This window comes from Halichoerus grypus, chromosome 13, assembly GCF_964656455.1.
Source record: "Halichoerus grypus chromosome 13, mHalGry1.hap1.1, whole genome shotgun sequence".
Classification (NCBI taxonomy): domain Eukaryota; kingdom Metazoa; phylum Chordata; class Mammalia; order Carnivora; family Phocidae; genus Halichoerus; species Halichoerus grypus.
Window position 1 is genome coordinate 65,773,794 of NC_135724.1, and position 16,986 is coordinate 65,790,779.

At 42.6% G+C, this 16,986-nt stretch overlaps 1 protein-coding gene across 17 annotated transcripts in view; it reads left to right on the forward strand.

Annotated features, from left to right (window-relative positions):
- Positions 1 to 16,986, forward strand: part of LDLRAD4 (low density lipoprotein receptor class A domain containing 4) — a 431,752-nt gene that overhangs the window by 130,427 nt on the left and 284,339 nt on the right. The window lies entirely within an intron of this gene.

Genomic DNA, 16,986 nt, shown 5'->3' on the forward strand with positions numbered 1-16,986 from the left:
CTTTTTGCACTTCGCTTTGGGGGGCGGCTCTGTGGCTGTAAGCACAGCCCCTCAGACAGGACAGCCAACATCACCGTGGCCCTGAGCCAGGCTGGTATTGCCTCATCTGCCAAGAGATCAGAACATCACCTTTCTGGGCCTCTCCATGTGGGTTCTTTCATTGGCTCACCTGCGTGTCATCTCATGAGTTGTCTGGATGACATCATCGCTACCTCGTCCGTGGCAGGCATTATCCACTGTAGTGAAGTCTACACTGACAGGGTTGAGAAGGGCCTGTTTGATAGATGAAAAATAATGAGTTGCATTTTTCTCATTAAGGGCATCTCCTGGCATGATGTCAGCTACACACTGTGTTGTCCCACGTGAGGGTTTTGCCCCCGGTCAATCAGAGCAGGGTCATGGCAGAGCCAGGCATGCCTGATCCGATTCCTGTCAGCAGTGGGCTTTGACAGAGTTGGCACATCTTGACTATATGGTGGTTTAATGGGTAAAGGGAGCAAAAACTTGTGATTGTTATCCACAGAGGAGGTGGATGGGCAAGGACATGTATTTGGAATACAGTGTGAACAGAGATGTTAAGAGAAAAGAGGCGGTTTTTAGAATTTGTCATAGTTGCTTTGCCTTGTACGCCGACATTTCTGTTGAGGCTAGTTGTGTGCTGTGCGAGCTTATGTAGAACTGTCTAGTACCAGTCGTGTTATTCTCACAGCTTGTACTAGAACATTTCTTGGTTTTTCTGCATATGAGTCACAATTTTACTTTCATATATTTGTGTCAGTGTAGTGTTCTAGTGACCTTATCAATCAGAGTCTTTTGCAGTCCAAATAAACCTCATAGTGTGGAACTTTGGAATAGACCAATAAAGTTTGTAGGTAGGGGGAACTGACACATAGGAGATCAAAGTACGATTTGGAGCAGCTATTTGGGAATACCACTGAGCCAATCTGGTATCGCCCTGTGACTATGAAACACTGCCCTGGCAGGGTACAGCCCAGGTGACCTTCAGATCTTGCTTCAGGTCTCAGTCTACTTGCTTCAGGTATGCACCCACGTTTCAGCTGGGACTGAGTAGAAATATAAACACATCTTAGAAGACAAACTGAATAAAACAAGTAGAAAATTCAAAAGGTGAAAGTAACAGAAAGCAGCTTGATAGATCTAACAGTATGGAAACCAATTTAATAGAAATGAAAAGGGGAATGCAAAGATGATAAACATCATAAATTATTCTTGAGTGGAGATTTAGTATTTATTTGTGTTAAGGGCAGGAAGTTTCCTTCTGACTTCCATTACAAAAATTACATGAGAAGTCTGTGGATCACTGCATACGAGCTTGTTGAATACTTCTGTGCCTTCAGAAAAGAGCTTAATTGGAAAACTACAATTTTTTCCTTTCTTTGCTTGAGATATGAGAGCCTGACTCATCTTTTGGGAAAAACTAATCATGTTTCTAACCAGTTCTGTGTGCTGTAGTTATCAGGTTAATCACAAAAACGTCAGCTGGTGGAAAGGCTTGAGAATAAGAAGAAAGGAGAATGGGGGTGGATGGGCAGGCTGTGAGTTGCTTCCCTTAATGAAAGTCTTTAGGATTGACTGCACCAAAGGAAAATGACAGTAGAAATTAAAATGCAGATTTCTCAAGTGTGCCTGTGTAGTTTAATTATTCCAACACCAAAAAGAGCTTTGTCTAAACAGAACAAAACCTGTTATGCATTATGTCAGAGGGGCCCAGGAGTCAGCTTTGAGGACAGTTTTGCATTTTTAACTATCATGTTGTCTTTGAGTTTGTGTTGGCTTATGACCTAGGCTTTTAGGAAGTGTTTTGACAGCTGACAATGATAATAGTAGTTCTCATTTCCACAATAAAATATGTAGTGTCTGGAGTAGTACTGTAATAAAAATAAAATAAATATTGGTTGGGGTCTCATAGATACCTTAAGTCTTTATAATTATAATTAAGTCTCATTTTAAAAAATGTGCAACATTTTAATTGCTAGATTAACAGCATTAGAGTACTCTTTTAGGTGGAATCGTAATATGATTTGACACTTTACTTTTTGTGATGCCTGTCAGTATTAAAAGTCTCTGAATAATTCTATGTACTGTGCATGTTCTTTGCTGACTCTCTTTTAGACCTGATCCTGTTATCAGCAAGGGGTGAAGATGAGTTTTATTCTAAATTTTATTAGATTGTCTTCAAATATACTGAGGTCATATAAATATTCTCTTCCGAAGAATAATTAACATAGAATGAGTTTTAACATATATTAAATGAAAGCATTATACAGTAATCTCTGTGGTATGATACTATTTTTTGTTAAAAAATATATATGCATATTTAATCTGAAGGATATATACCAAGATATTAATATTAGTTTTGGTGATGGGATTATAAGTGTTAACTTTTTATATTACTTATCTGTATTTTCCATTCTTTCCCACAATGAATATTATTGCTTTTTTTCAAAGAAATGTTCTTTAATGACAGGTATTATTTGATCTTTTTGTGTAGGGGCACATGTTATACAAATAGCAAGTCAGTTTAAAAATCCTCCTCAGTGGATGCACTTTGTTCTCTTTTTCCTGCATAACTAAAGACAGTGATGCTTTGAATAGTATTATGTTTGCAGGCGTCTCTCAGTAATTCCTCACTGAAGAAGGAAGGGAAGGGAGCAAGTAACCCCGTAGGCAGGTATTAAACCATGTATTTGCTGTGTTTGAAGTGTGTGCAATGCTCTGAGGGAGTAGATGCAAGGAACATAGGGCAGTGTCCTTGCCCATCAGCAGTTTATAGTCTGACTGGGGAGACAAGGTGTACCCTCAAAGCAGTTAGTGAAGGATGCAGTATGCGGTTGTACGTTGTACAGTACAAGCAGTTAGAAAAGCTGCTCATCCTCATGGTCTAGTACTGGGCCCTGGGATGATTAGGGCCCAGGAATATTGCCTCCTGAAGTGTAGAAGACTGAAGAGCTGGTTCAGAGAGTATGGGCTCTGGATTGTTTGGTTTGCATATCAAAGGCTTACTCCTAGACAAGTCATTTACTATCTCTAGGAATTAGCTAGACCTGGGAGGGGAGTTCTCTTTCTGGTCATTGAGGCCCCCAAGATATCAAAGTCTCATAAGATAACAGAAAATAACATGATTGATACAGTCTTGGGCTCTAGTTTTGTGTTTGTTGATTTACAGTATTTCAATTGTATTTTAACTTTTCTTCTGTGCCATGTAAGTGTTTAATTCTAATAATCTTGTGAATTAATAAGATACTCACTTAAGAAAAAAAAAGAAAAGCTGCTCAAGATGTGATGCAGACAGTGGGTGTGAAGCACATAGGAAGGGAAAGGTGAATGTAGGTGGGAGTCACTGGGGAAACTCTTTAGTATTGTTTTGTGTGTTCTTCCCCCTGGAAGACAGGTGTCTGTCCTCGGAAAGGTCTCCCGCATAGCAGCACCCTTGGTGCTCCACCATCAGTCCTTTGCTCTTCACCTCGAGTGTTGGCTCTACAAGAGTTGCTAAAACAGAAAGGTCTCTTAACTAAATCGGGTTATGTCTTCTCCTAGGTACACGGAAAACTTTGTTTCCCTCACACATCTTCATTAATGCCACAGAATGGAAGCTGGGCTGCGAGAAACAAGACAGATAATTCTAGCACAAAGTCAGGCTGCTTTTAGCTCTGTGATCACTGTTATAGAAATAATAATTTTCAATATTTTTAGTACTTTGTAGAGAGTGGTGAAATTCCTTAAAACCTTATACACCTTTTTTTGCTCATAAGAAAAATTCAACAGTGTCACTTAGAAGACAGCCTGTGCATATGAATACTCTCCACTGACAGTTTTCCTTTTCTGATAATACCCAGTTTGTATCTAGACATGGGGAAATGTCATAAGAATAAATTGACTTGATTCTGAAATACACTTCCTGTAAAAACCCATTAGATTGAAGTCATTTCATTCAAAGGGCTGCCTGTCTCAAGTAACAAAGATTCCTCAGCTGGGTTTTATTATTTTTTTGACTGTAAGGATATACTGATTATTTGAAATTCAAAGTAAATATCTGTTCCTATAAGTTCTGAACTCACAGTGAATTGAGAGTTTATCTCAAAGTTGATAAGTGTTCTGCGAGAGACCCTTGTTGCTTTTAAATGAAGGAGAGAATAATCCACAGCATAGTTTCTTTCTTACACTGTCTCCCTAAAGACAGTTAATGGAATGATTCACAGGTCCTTCTGTGGAAAAATCAGCCTTGCTGGATGTTCAGCTAAAATTAAATATTTGACTTTTGAAGGTCAGTATTTTTTTATCCCTGGATTGACCATTTTATAATATAAGCTCTTAGAGATCAAGGTCTGTAATATATTTATTTGATATTATAAACTTCAACGTGAGAAAAAAATCCTTCTGAATAAATATGAGGGTTGTTTGATCTTTAACATCTGAATTCTGTCTTTGGTTTAATCCCTCCTTAAAAAAAAAAAGAAAAGAAAAGAAAACACCTTCATAGGTCCTTGCTTCAAGTAGCAAAAATACTTGAGATTCAAGTCCCATTTTTAAGGCAAAATTGATGACTACTGGCCTTGACTCCTGAACCTCTGTCTGTAAATGGCTTCTCCGGGAATCTGGGTCATGACTGATCTTTATGGTAGGTATCTGAGAGAACCTCTTTGTCCTTTTAGGGTGTGTCCTTGAGGTCACCGTTGATAACAGATCTCTGAGTGAGATTCAACAAGGGTTAACCCATACACAATTACTGTTTTTATAACATCATTCAGAAGTGGAGGACATTTCTTGGCTATCTGATGCAATCCTGTCTGATGGATGAATTCCTCTTTAGTACCCTTGACACGTGGTCATTCAGCCTTTCTCCAACAGCTGCAGTGATGGGGAGCCTACTGCTTCATAAAGCAGTCAACTTCAGTTTTGCATGGTTCTAAATTATTTAAATTTATTTCCTGTCAATGAGTAGAAGCCAGATTTTTCACTCAGTGGTCCTAGTTCTGATCATGAGAGCCATGTACTGTAATCCTATGTGCTGTCCACGGGGAAGTCCTTTGGATATGTGAAGGAATGCATTATAACCCGCTCCAGGCCCAACAAATCACAACCTGTGATAGAACTTGGAACCTTTGTTTTAAATAAACTCCCCAGATGGTTTTGATCCATGTGCAGAGTCTGAGAATCCCTACGTGGGTGGGAGAAACCAGTGGCTTGGGACAGCGTGAGAAGGCTGTGTGTCAGGTGGTGTGGACAGCTGGTGGGATGTAGTGGGTCTGGCAAACGAAGACACATGAAGTTTAAGAAGGACTCCCCCAGATACACAGGAACTAGCAGGCAGGGAAGGAGGTGAAAGGGGTCTTAGGCCCAGACTTGGGTGGGTCATTCCTTGGGACAGGAAGGAGCCTGGTGATTTTAGGGGCAGGCAGCAGGCCCAGTGTGGCTGATTGTAGGACTGGAGAGAGGGCAGGTCAATAGTCTGGAAAAGTCAGACTGTAAAGGACTCTGTTGGTCATACTCAGGAATTACACATCACACTGCAGGTATTGGGGAACCATTCAGTTTCCATCCAGGAAAGCTCTGAAGAGAGGGGTTTTACAGAAACATAGCCCTGGCAGTGTGAACAGAGTGGACTGAAGGGGGTTGATAGGTATATGGGTGGCTGAGGGTCAGAAACATAAAGGATTTGGGATGACTTAAAACCTGCTGTTTTAAGTCAGGGTGTATAAAAAGAGAAGGAACAGCTTTGTTTGGGAAGAAAGGTTTGTTTTTGATGTCTTAAAATTGGGTATATTTGAGGGATATACAAGTGAGAGTATCTAGGGAGTGGATTTGGAGCTCAGGAAAAGTTTTCTGAGCCAAAGTTACAGATTTGGGGTTATCGGTTCGTAGGTGGTTGTGAAGATAAGTCTCTAGTGGGAGAAGCTGAGGGGCCTGACAATGGGACTTCGGGGACACCAACACTTAGGGGATGAGCGAAGGAGGAAGAAGCAACAAAAGAAAGAGGAAAAGCAGACATGTAAGGAGGGGACCAGGAGAGGGTAAGGACCTGGATGTCTGGTGCACAGTGGAATGGGGAGAATACATGTGGCAGTTCTGGCCATGAGAAGTGAGTGTTGCCCCCTGGCCCGACCCCTCTCAGCTGTGGCTACTTAATGTTTAAGGAGCTGCAGTTACTAATCACCCAGCCTATATCAGAATTTAACTTTACAAATCATATCTGAATTGAACAAATATTAAAAACATAGGTATAAAGCCTTTTTTTCTCATAAAGCAACTATGATTTTTTTCACCTGTCACCTGTCTGTGGTCCTCCGTACTGTCCACCTGTCTAGGTACATGAGCGCCTGCCGTGTGCCACGTGCTCTTCTAGATGCTTCCGTGGCACTTACCTGATTTACTTCATTTATATTATTTCTCTAGGCACTTCCTCTTAGGTGATTTGGGACCAGCTTGTTGAGGAACACCTGAAGTTTTGGATGGTTCCCCTGGCCAAGGTCCTGTTTGAACCTTATAGAAAATATTGATAAGTGGTTTAATTTGTGCTCTTCACAGATTTCTTCTTTCATACATTTTGGGGTGGAAAGCGACTCTGCTAGGGTTCTAGTTCAATCTTTCCCTTTACCTGTGAGGAAACTCGAGACTAGAGAAGTTGTGCAAGATCATAGGGAGGGAGACAGGAGCCCAGGCTCCAGTGAACTGAGTTGTCTTCGCTCCTTACCAGCCAAGCACAATTTTCTACCTGTCTGTCTGCTATCTAATTTTATTTATCTATCTATCTGTTTATTTATTTATTACCTTTTCCCTTTTGAAACCTGAATTTGTTCATTTAGCAAAGTGCTAGAACTTTCTTTTATGGTTCTTTTTTGTCCCATTTATGTTTTTCCCCTTTCTGAACAATTCTAAGTTGGAAGAGGTGGAGGACAAACTGGCTTTCTTTGTTCTGTAGTATTTCTTGTTTATTGTTTGTTATCATAGGTGCTGGATCTACCTGCACAGCTTCTGGGTAGACATGGTCTCACGGAGTATCTCCTGAGGACGGGAAGGGCCCCACCCCCACCCCAAGGCAGGGGAAGAGCATTTTTTCTTACTCTTTTGTGGTGGGGATGTCTGAGGATGCTGCAGCCCTGGCCCGGCTTCTCTGGAGAAGCCAAGTTGGTGCAGTCCAAAGAGGCTGGCTTTCCACTGGGAAGAGCTCCTGTAAGTCAGATTTTGTTACAGTCTTACCTCGCAGCCTTTAGCAAAGGCTTCTCTGACTCCAGTCTTACCTGTCTATAAAGGAGGAGTGGGTAAAACTATTTGACTGTGGGGGAAAGACCAGCCTTATAATAGATCTGAAGCAGTATTACACTAAAAAGAAATATATACACATACCAATTTTTATTTTAGAATGTTATTTGAAATACCTATCAGGATTAAAAAGTGACCACAGGGTCTTCTGTAAGATGAACTGTTTGACAGCCTGAAGTTCTGTGACTCAGGGAGTCCATGGTGGGGAGTGTCTGGAGGTAGCCACCCAGAGCTGATCACCAGGGAGGCAGGATGGGAAAGCAGCTCTGCTGCAGAGTGTGTCCCTTCTTAGCCCACACCTCCCTCAGGGGCACAGAGGTATTTAGACAGCAAATATGGCAGGAAGCCAGGTGTGCCATGAACAGGAGTGGGTTTGGGGAGGGGCATTACGGTTCAGACTCAAGGCAGGGTAGAGGCTCTGAGATGCCCTTAGCTCTGCTAATCATGTTGCTTACTAGTGATATGGCAAAATGATTATATAGCTGCGTGCCATCTTTGGCAATTCCCTCTTACTTTTCATCTGAAATACTTACATTTCAGGGGCGCCTGGGTGGCTCAGTTGTTAAGTGTCTGCCTTCGGCTCAGGTCATGATCCAGGGTCCTGGGATCAAGCCCCGCATCAGGCACCTGCTCAGCAGGAAGCCTGCTTCTCCCTCTCCCGCTCCCCCTACTTGCGCTCTCTCTCTCTGTCAAATAAATAAATAAAATCTTTTTAAAAAAATTGAAATACTTACATTTCTGAAAGCTGGGAGGGTTAATATAGGAAGGAGGGGATAGAATCTCCATGGCAAATCCGCTGTAGCAGGGAGCATTGTTTCCAGGCTCTAACAAGTTTACACGTTGGATTGAAAACACTAATGAGGTTTTACCTGTGCCAGGGATTTGTCAGTAGCAACAACTAGGGCAACTCCTGTTCCTTCTTGTCTCTTTGGATAGTAATATCCTCTTTGTCCATAGAAAGAAACAGATAGGACTTTCCTTGTGGGTGTGGATTGGGTCAGAAGGGTGGGCTTGCCCCGTATGAGAAGATATTTACTTGCTTGCTCAGAAGTTCTCCAGTTCCAAAGGCAAGGACAAGGAGCTAGGCTGTCCTGTGCTTTAATCGTACCCAGTCCCTTCAAAAGTAGGCCCACTTCGCTTTCCCACCAGTGGCTCATGCAGGTGAGTAACCTGCATTTGCTCATCAAGTGATGAGTTTCTCTTACCCCAGGCATGTGGGCTTGAGCAAGCTCAGCAGGAGAGAATGCTTTTGGGTGCTCAAGGATTAGATGGAATCACAGTGCATTGTCTCCAGGAGCTTACCAGATACAGGTTTTTAGTTTTTGTTTTTTTCCCTCAGTAGTGGCTTTATCATTTGTAATTGCTGCTCTTTCTAATGTTTATTAAAACTTCACAAGCAGCGTCAGTCATCTGTTGGATTTTGGGAGTGAATTTGTCATCTTGGTGAGATGAACCTAGGATGTGTGACTTTCCCCCCCTCAGTGCCATGGGTTAATTCATCATTATTGATAGACGTGTTCTATCTCTATCTCCGTTTCTGCATCTGTCTCCATACACACATACTTGTGTGTACCCTGTGTATATAATATATAATGTACAACATATAACACATATGTAGCTTGTATGTAACTGTACAATTTTTATATATCACAAAGATGTATTTACCAGAGTCCTTATCTTGGGTGCTGTCTTTGGCCTTGGTTGTTATCTGTTCTCCTTTCTGGTCACCCTGCTGCTTAGTGTTGTGACTTTATGTTCAGGTGGGGTGGAGGGTCAATGGAGAAGGAGGAAAATGTTATATGCCATAGTTGTTTTTGCCAGAGGAAGATGTCAGTTGTGCATATGTCCAGCAGTGAACTGGACACCAGGATGAAGAATGGGGGGACCAAGGCAGGCTGTAGGACAGTGTACTTTAACCAGATGCTGATACCAGGCTCACATAGATAGGGCATATGTGAACTGAAGAGCAATGACCACTCACCATTCTTCTAAGAGTAGTTTTGTCTTTTTCCATTGAGTTAAATGCTTATGGAGCACTTCTTACCTCTGGAGCCCTGTGTTTGGAGCCAGAGTGATATGCATTTATTGCCCTCAAGAAGCCACTCAGCCTGGTAGTGACAGAAACATGAAAGCTATGCTGGGGTAACAGGTGCTTTAAGAAAGGGCTGTGTGTGGCCGGAGCCCCCAGAGGCATGAATCCCAGGTTGGTTGTGAGTGTGTGTGTGTGGGGGGGTGCTGGTGAGGATACTGCTGGCAGGGACACTCCAGGCACGGGGGCTGGCCGAGGCAACTTATGGAGCTGCTCCGGGTGGCTGGCACATGGGGCTTGCACTGCAGCTGGAGGGAGATGAGTATGGGAAAAGGAGGCAGCAGCTGGACCTCGAAAGGCCACAGATGCTTCGGAGTTTGAACTATATCCTGTAGGCAGTGGGGAGCCACTGAAGAATGTTAAGCAGGAAAGCAGCCTGATCAGATTGGCATTTTAGAGAGCTACATCTGCGCCCTCAGACCTTTGATAAATGCTCTGACTACCTCTTAGTAAATATGGAAAATGAATGTCATGTTCTGTAGATAAATATCCTGTCCTTGAGTGTCTTTTCCTCAGATGACAGGCTTCTAGTAAATACTGAGTGGGCTTACACAGTTAGACTGCCTCTCCCACGTCTTCTGCCTCACCCTTAAATCAGGAGTAATTGTGAAGATCATCCCTTTCAGCCCAGCTCTGCTCCCTAGCCAGGCTGGCTACTCAGGAGCAGGGCTCACTCAGGCTTGGAACTGTGGCAGGTTCTGGGGAGTTCTTGAGCTCTTGTCACTAGAATATGTCTCCATTAGTATGGAGTAGTTAGTACATGGACATTTTTAGTATTCAGCCAACACACTAATTATATTCCTGGCTGCAAGTGGCCTTTCACACAGGGAGCTGTGGTGATGATCTGTGTTAGTAGCATAGTGTTTCTCAGTAAGAAGTGACTTTTATGTCCTGACCACGATTCATAGTAAGAAGTAAATGTTGCATTGTGACACGGCACGCACCAGTGCCCACATGCCTATCACTGTGCAGAAGCTTCTTGAGGCAATACTCACCCTTACTTTCTGAGATGTACTCTCTTTGCTTCTCTGTTAAAAAAAATATACTGGTTATGATGCATGACATTAATTTCACAGCCCACTAGTGGGTCACAACCCAGTTTCAAAACATTTTCCTGTAGGACCTTACAGTCCTGGGTGTAATAATGGACTTGTGGCCTCTGCCCATATTCCAGTGGGCACAGAGAGGAAAAGGCAAGGGTGGGCATGGAGAACTATGATAGGTTTCACTGAGAATCTAGGCTGGGATTAAACACTGTCATCAGTGAGCCCCATGTGAACGCATTATTTGAAAACTAGTTTTATGGCTCTTGTTTACTTGAGTTGACTGTGTTGACTTCCTGAATGATTCCCATGACAGTGGTGCTCTGTGTAAGGCACTTTACATGGACCCTACAGAGTTTAGTATTTGCATCACCCCTGTAAGGCAAGTTTCATGATTCACAGTACTAAAAACGCAAAAGATGATACCCTTTCCATTTCGTCTACTGCCAGAGTGGCTGAAAGAAACAGCTTGGAATGGTCCAGGGAGCTGGCCGTTTTCTGTGACATCAGGCCTTACCTTGTTTTTAGATGTGGGTGGTGTCTACTTCATGGTTTTTGATCATTCTACCTTTTCTCATCAGATTATGCTAACAAGATTTTCAGACTGAGCTAGTGGCTCCAAGAAGGTTTTGCTGTCCTTGAAAAACCAGGTTCTAGCGGTGGGAGGTAGAGATGGCTGCAGAGAAGGCTCTCCTCCATTGGGATTTAGATGGCTATGGAAGTTGCTGCCTATGTTCATCTTAATTTGATGCTTCATGGGAACAGTCTACAGAGAAACTGAGATTGAGGACCCAGGTCTGTGAAATGCTGCTGAGGACCCAGGTCTGTGAAAATTATGGTGTCTCCTGTGCTCTAAGGTTGGGGCTGTCCCCAGAGGCATGGCATTCCACACCCTGCTGCTGCTGGATCCCAAGCCACAATTTTATATTGTCTCTCCTTGTCGCTTCAGACTGTAGTAATCTCCTGTATAAACACTGTGAGTAACGACTGGAGTGCCTTCCACTAGGCAGACTGAGTCTGTGAGAATCTAGATTCACGGAGCTGCTCAATTAGGGAGAAAACATCTTTTTACTAGTGCATATATTTTTATTTATGAGGGAAGGTTCATTATAGATTCCCTAAAACATTGGGAATTTCTTTATTATGTTTAAAGGAGTGTCAGATTTGCTCAATTTTATACTCTGTTCAAGGCCCAGCTCTGAATAACTTTTCATGATATCTGATCCATAATTTCTGGGACAATGAGTTGTAGTAGATGATGATATCTAAAAGCCTTTCCTATTCCCAAATTCCAGAGTTCTGTTCAAGTGTAAGAAATTAGCTTAGTTCACCATACAGTACATCGTACTGTTGAATTTAGTAGATATTTCCCTGTGCAGTATCCAGGGACACTATTGGGTAAGGCCAGTCCTAGCCCTCCGGAAGTTCTAATAAACATATTCATTATGTACTCGGCCTTCATTGGGTAGACCTGAAGATTGTCCTCTCTACCACAGTCACATTGGTAGTAAACATAAAAGATGGTAGTGTTTTTTTCCCCGTTTAGCCATATTTTTACGTACCCTTTGAGAGGAGGGGAAGATTTGTTTGTCTGAACATTAAGCTAAATCCTGAGGGAACGTGCAAGTTAAAAAGTCTTGCTCTGAAAAACAAACTGAGGGTTCTAGAGGGGAGGGGGGTGGGGGATGGGTTAGCCTGGTGATGGGTATTAAAGAGGGCACGTTCTGCATGGAGCACTGGGTGTTATACGCAAACAATGAATCATGGAACACTACATCAGAAACTAATGATGTTATGTATGGTGATTAACATAATAATAAAAAAATAAAAAAATATATTAAGAAAAAAAGTCTTGCCCTTGGGACCATTAGAATGTAGTGAAGGAAACAAGATAAATGCAGGACAGCACAAGACAAGATGCAGAGAACACAAACGGCACACAACAAATGATTATTGTATGTTAATCACTAGCAGCTGTACAGAGCTGGTACGTAAGTGCTGGGAAATGCTAGAATATTTGGTATTGAGAGTCCGAGGCATTCCTGAGGGGTGGCTGAAAAACTGATATGAGACAGATACTGCAGCCTTTTTTCTCCTCCCTCACCTGAAGCTATGGAGAGGACGTGGAATAAGACATTTCCTTCAAAATACGGAATTTAGTGGTTGGTGAATTATAGCGCACAGGCCACATCCTGGCTAGCACTTGTTTGTGTACGTAAAGTTTTATCGGAACGCATCCCGCTTACTCGTTTATGTGTTTGTGGTGGCTGCTTTCTGCTGTAATGACAGAGGTGAGGAGTAGGGACAGGGACTATACGCCTTGCGAAGCCATTTACCATCTGGCCTTCTGGTGGAAGTTTGCCGGCTCTGCTCCAGTTGCTTCTTTATATAAACACAAAGTAAACAAACATAGGTACACAATAAATATCCGCAACTGATTCTCTGGCTAGGGTCTCACAGACTAACAGATTGCGGTGGAGCTGGGTGTAAGCACAACTCTGCATTTATTCCCAATTATTTTTATCTTTTTTAATGGAACACTTAACAGCTCACACCCCTTTGGCATCCTCTGCTGCAGCTGTTTAATTTGTTGTTTTGTGCGCGTGTGCGTGTGTGTGTGTTCTCTTTTAAGCAAATGCAGAAATCCCTCATTTTGACTTTATTTTCTTATCACAGCAGTTGTAGCACTCTAGCTTCGTGTGCTTTGGGAACCTAAAAAGCAACTGAGTCTCATACTAACTCATGGCTTTTTTTAAAGTTTGTGTGTGACATTATATACGCATGTATAAATAAATATATGTATATTTTTGCCTCGTTGGAATGAAAATGTATCACAGACTGTATGTGCGAAGTTTTCTTTGGCTGCCTGCAGGACTTACAGGACTGTGCGAAATGCTGAGCTCTCTTTGTTGCTTGTGTGCTGACTAATCAAAGAATTGATTTTTTTCCCATTTACATTTTTTGAATCAGAAGATTGTTTTTCAAGTAAGCTTGTAACATAATTCGGTGATTTATAGTTGAATTCTTTGTTAATATTTTAGTTTTCAGAGATTAGTTTATGTTATGCTTTTTGAAGAACGTAGATACAAAATGTATTTAATGAAACAAACTGAAATAGCTCCCTTTTTATACATAGGCAAAATGGAGGTTTCCTAAAATAGAAAATCAGTGACTTGCTTTTGAGTAGCACACTGGCATTTTATGTGGTTTAAAATTATTTCATGGTGCAGTATAGAAATCAACATTACTTTTGTATTACTCTGCATACTTTTAGCTGAAATGTGGAGCCTACTGTTGTTACTCTGTATATTTTCTGTTAAGACTAAGAATCTTAAGGCTAGCTGAGTTATTTCCTTGTAATTGTAGAGTTTTTCAAAATTACCTCTTATTTCTTTTAAAATGACACGTGGGGGTTATGTTCTTCTTTGCTCATACATCTATATTTATAAATAAGTATTTCATACATTTTTCCACCACTAGTTTGAGCCTCAATTACGTAGAATGTGCTTTTTACCGTTTTAGAGAAATCAGATTTGGAGAGACAGTCACGGTTCCCCTGATGATTATACGTAAATTTTTGACTATTTTGTTACCTTTTTATCCATGCAGGATTGTCCCAGGCGGCAGTGGAAGCAGGTGGAGGGATGGTAATATAAAGCATGACTTGATTCCTCTTCAGCCCCTAACACCATGCTGTCCGTCTCAGAGGCCTGGCCTGGGTGTGGACTGATGGCTGAAGATGGGAATAAGCTGCTCGTGTGGGAATGGCTGTAGCCTCCATTTTTGGTCAGTTGAGAAAATTCTAGAGCTAAACTCATTAGAGTCTGGATTCTCACTACTCAGATGTGGTTCAAGGAGCAGAATCATCAGCATCCTCTGGGAGCTAGTTTGAAGTGAGCAATGTAGAATCTCACACCCTGCCCCAGACCTGCTGAACTAGACTTTGCATTTCACCATGGTCCCCCTGGGGTCCATGAGCACCTTAAACTTTGGGAAGCTCTGGTCTAGATCATTGATCTCCCAGAATGGCCAAGCATCAAAATCACCTTTGGAGCTGATTAAAAACTATTATAGAATCCTGGTCCCAGCCTCTGAGACTTTGATTCCCTGGGTCTGGGATGATCCTGCTGCCCAGCCAGACGTGGGAACCACTGGTCTGAAATGTATCACCTCTGGTTGGTGAAGGGATGTTTGAGAAGGTAAATCACTTGCTGAGTGGGTGTCTGGAGGTTCGCAGCCGCTGTTGGTCCCAGAGTCTAGCTTACTGTGAGCTTCCCTTTCTTTGAGACTCCATCCCTGAGTGGACATGTCATTCTTGAAGAGTCTATGGAGGCCTGCAGGCAGTTGGACCCGTGCGCTAGCGCTGTTTGCATCTCCAGCTGATGGCATGGAGATTTGCAGGCAGTCTAGCTACCCAGCCTCCATTCCCTTCTCATCCAGTTCCCATGGAAACAGATTGCAGGAAAACTGGGCATGGTGCTATCTTTACCCTGTTTTTGGCGATCTGAGGTCTGTTGCCATGGGAACCAGAAGGGAAAAGATGGTAGTAGAGTAGCTAGACTGATTTTAAATTTCAATGGCAGCCTTCATCCTCACTATAAAACCCTCTTTTGCCCAAGTTTACCTCTAGTCCAGGGGCCTGTGTGGCTCTGAATGTAGCTGTGACTCATCTGTGGGGCCTGGTGGGTGGAGAAGGAGGGGAAAAGATGGAGCTCTTAAAATATCCTTGCAATGCCAATCATTTCCTTTTCTTCCAAGAAGCCATTTTTAGGTGTTGGTATAAGTTATTTAAATGTCATCTTTAGCTATTATTTCTTGTATGGTTTTATTGAACATAATAACATGTTTTTATTCAAAGGAAGTGAAGAGATGAGTCATTTCAATAAGAGTGATTTCTCTGATGTGGGGAATCCCTATGGTTAGTGGGTGTACAGTAAATATTGCCTGGCTCTGCATGTTGGGGTAGGAATGAGGGTCTTGTGAGGTGAAAGCGGGGCCAGGCTAACAGGGTGGATGTCTGGGTTAGATGGGGAAATTTGGGCCTATGGTCAGGAAGAGGTGAAATGTACTTGATGTTGACATATTTAAGTATTTGAAAATGAGAATTATTGATTTCTAATCTAATAGGCCCTAGATTTTAACTCTTCGAGTGTTCAGCTACACAGTGGAGTTGAATGGGTCCCATCGAGGTGCTCAATTTTTCTCATCCCCCACCCCCCCACCCCCGCTTTTTTTTTTTAAACTTTCTTACAGCCTGGTCAACTGATCTCACCTTTATTTTATTTTATTTTTTTAAATTTTTTTTAAAAGATTTTATTTATTTATTTGACAGAGAGAGACACAGCAAGAGAGGGAACACAAGTAGGGGGAGTGGGAGAGGGAGAAGCAGGCTTCCGGCAGAGCAGGGAGCCCAACGCAGGGCTCGATCCCAGGACCCTGGGATCATGACCTGAGCCGAAGGCAGACGCTTAACGACTGATCCACCCAGGCGCCCCTTGATCTCACCTTTAATGCATTTCTCAAGGGTTAGACAACCAGAGGCAGTATCATTCCTGCCCTTCTTCCCTGCTTCCCATTACTGCCTTAACCTTTTTTGGAAGGCCAGTTAGATTTTCTGATGCCATGTACATGCATTTCATATATTTTCTCACTCAGTCAACACCACTGCCTTTACAGTTATATTAATGCCCCATTTGACAGATGAGTAGATTGAGGCTTACAGAGGTTGTGTCACCTGCCCAAGTAGTGTGTGGCAGGCTGCTCAGCAGAATTGTCATTCTAAGCCCCTTCTGTTTGGCCCCAAAGCCCTGCTTGCTTCTCTGCGCGCAGCGCCCCCATAGAGTGAGTAGCTGTGTCGGTGCCAAGGGGTATTGCAGAGCTCCTGACTGCAGTAGTTCATCACTTAATGGGAGCCTCTCTCAGCACCTACCTCCCCTGCCCCCAACCTTTCTATCATTTCTTCCAGCTAGCCAGCCCAGATAAACAGGCAGCTCCGTGCTTTTTGACATTAGTCTTGTGTATTTACATATGGGTATTTCCTCTTTCAAATGTATTTGTCAATATGTTTAGTTTTTAAGTCAAAATGGACAAAATTGAGTTTTGATGATTGCATGCTTCCTCTTGAATATTTGGGGAACAGTGGCCTAGGGAGAGTATTTTGGCGAAAAACAGCAACAGCTTGCTTTCCTGTGACGAACAAAATTAAATCCCCATTCTTGCTGTTTGAAGGAACTAATTTACTCACCAGACTATGGGAAGGTGGGGAGTAGGGTGATGTTGTTGTACACTGTGGTAAAGTCTCTTCCTGCCTTCCCACCTTATGGTCCCTGCCACCTGTGCTTCCCTCCTGTCCTCTCAGGAATGTGGACGTAGGAGGCCCCCCTCCTGTCCTCTCAGGGATGTGGAGGTAGGAGGCCCCGGCTTCTATCTGAAGAAGCTAGCTGAGGGCTGCTAACTGCAGAGCGGAGGTTAGAATGAGTCAGTCCCTACTTGTTGATTCCAGAAGGGGAGGGAATAGATAAAGGCTAGATTTTGAGAAGGAAAATGGAAAAACTGAAAGAAAATGCTGTTTTA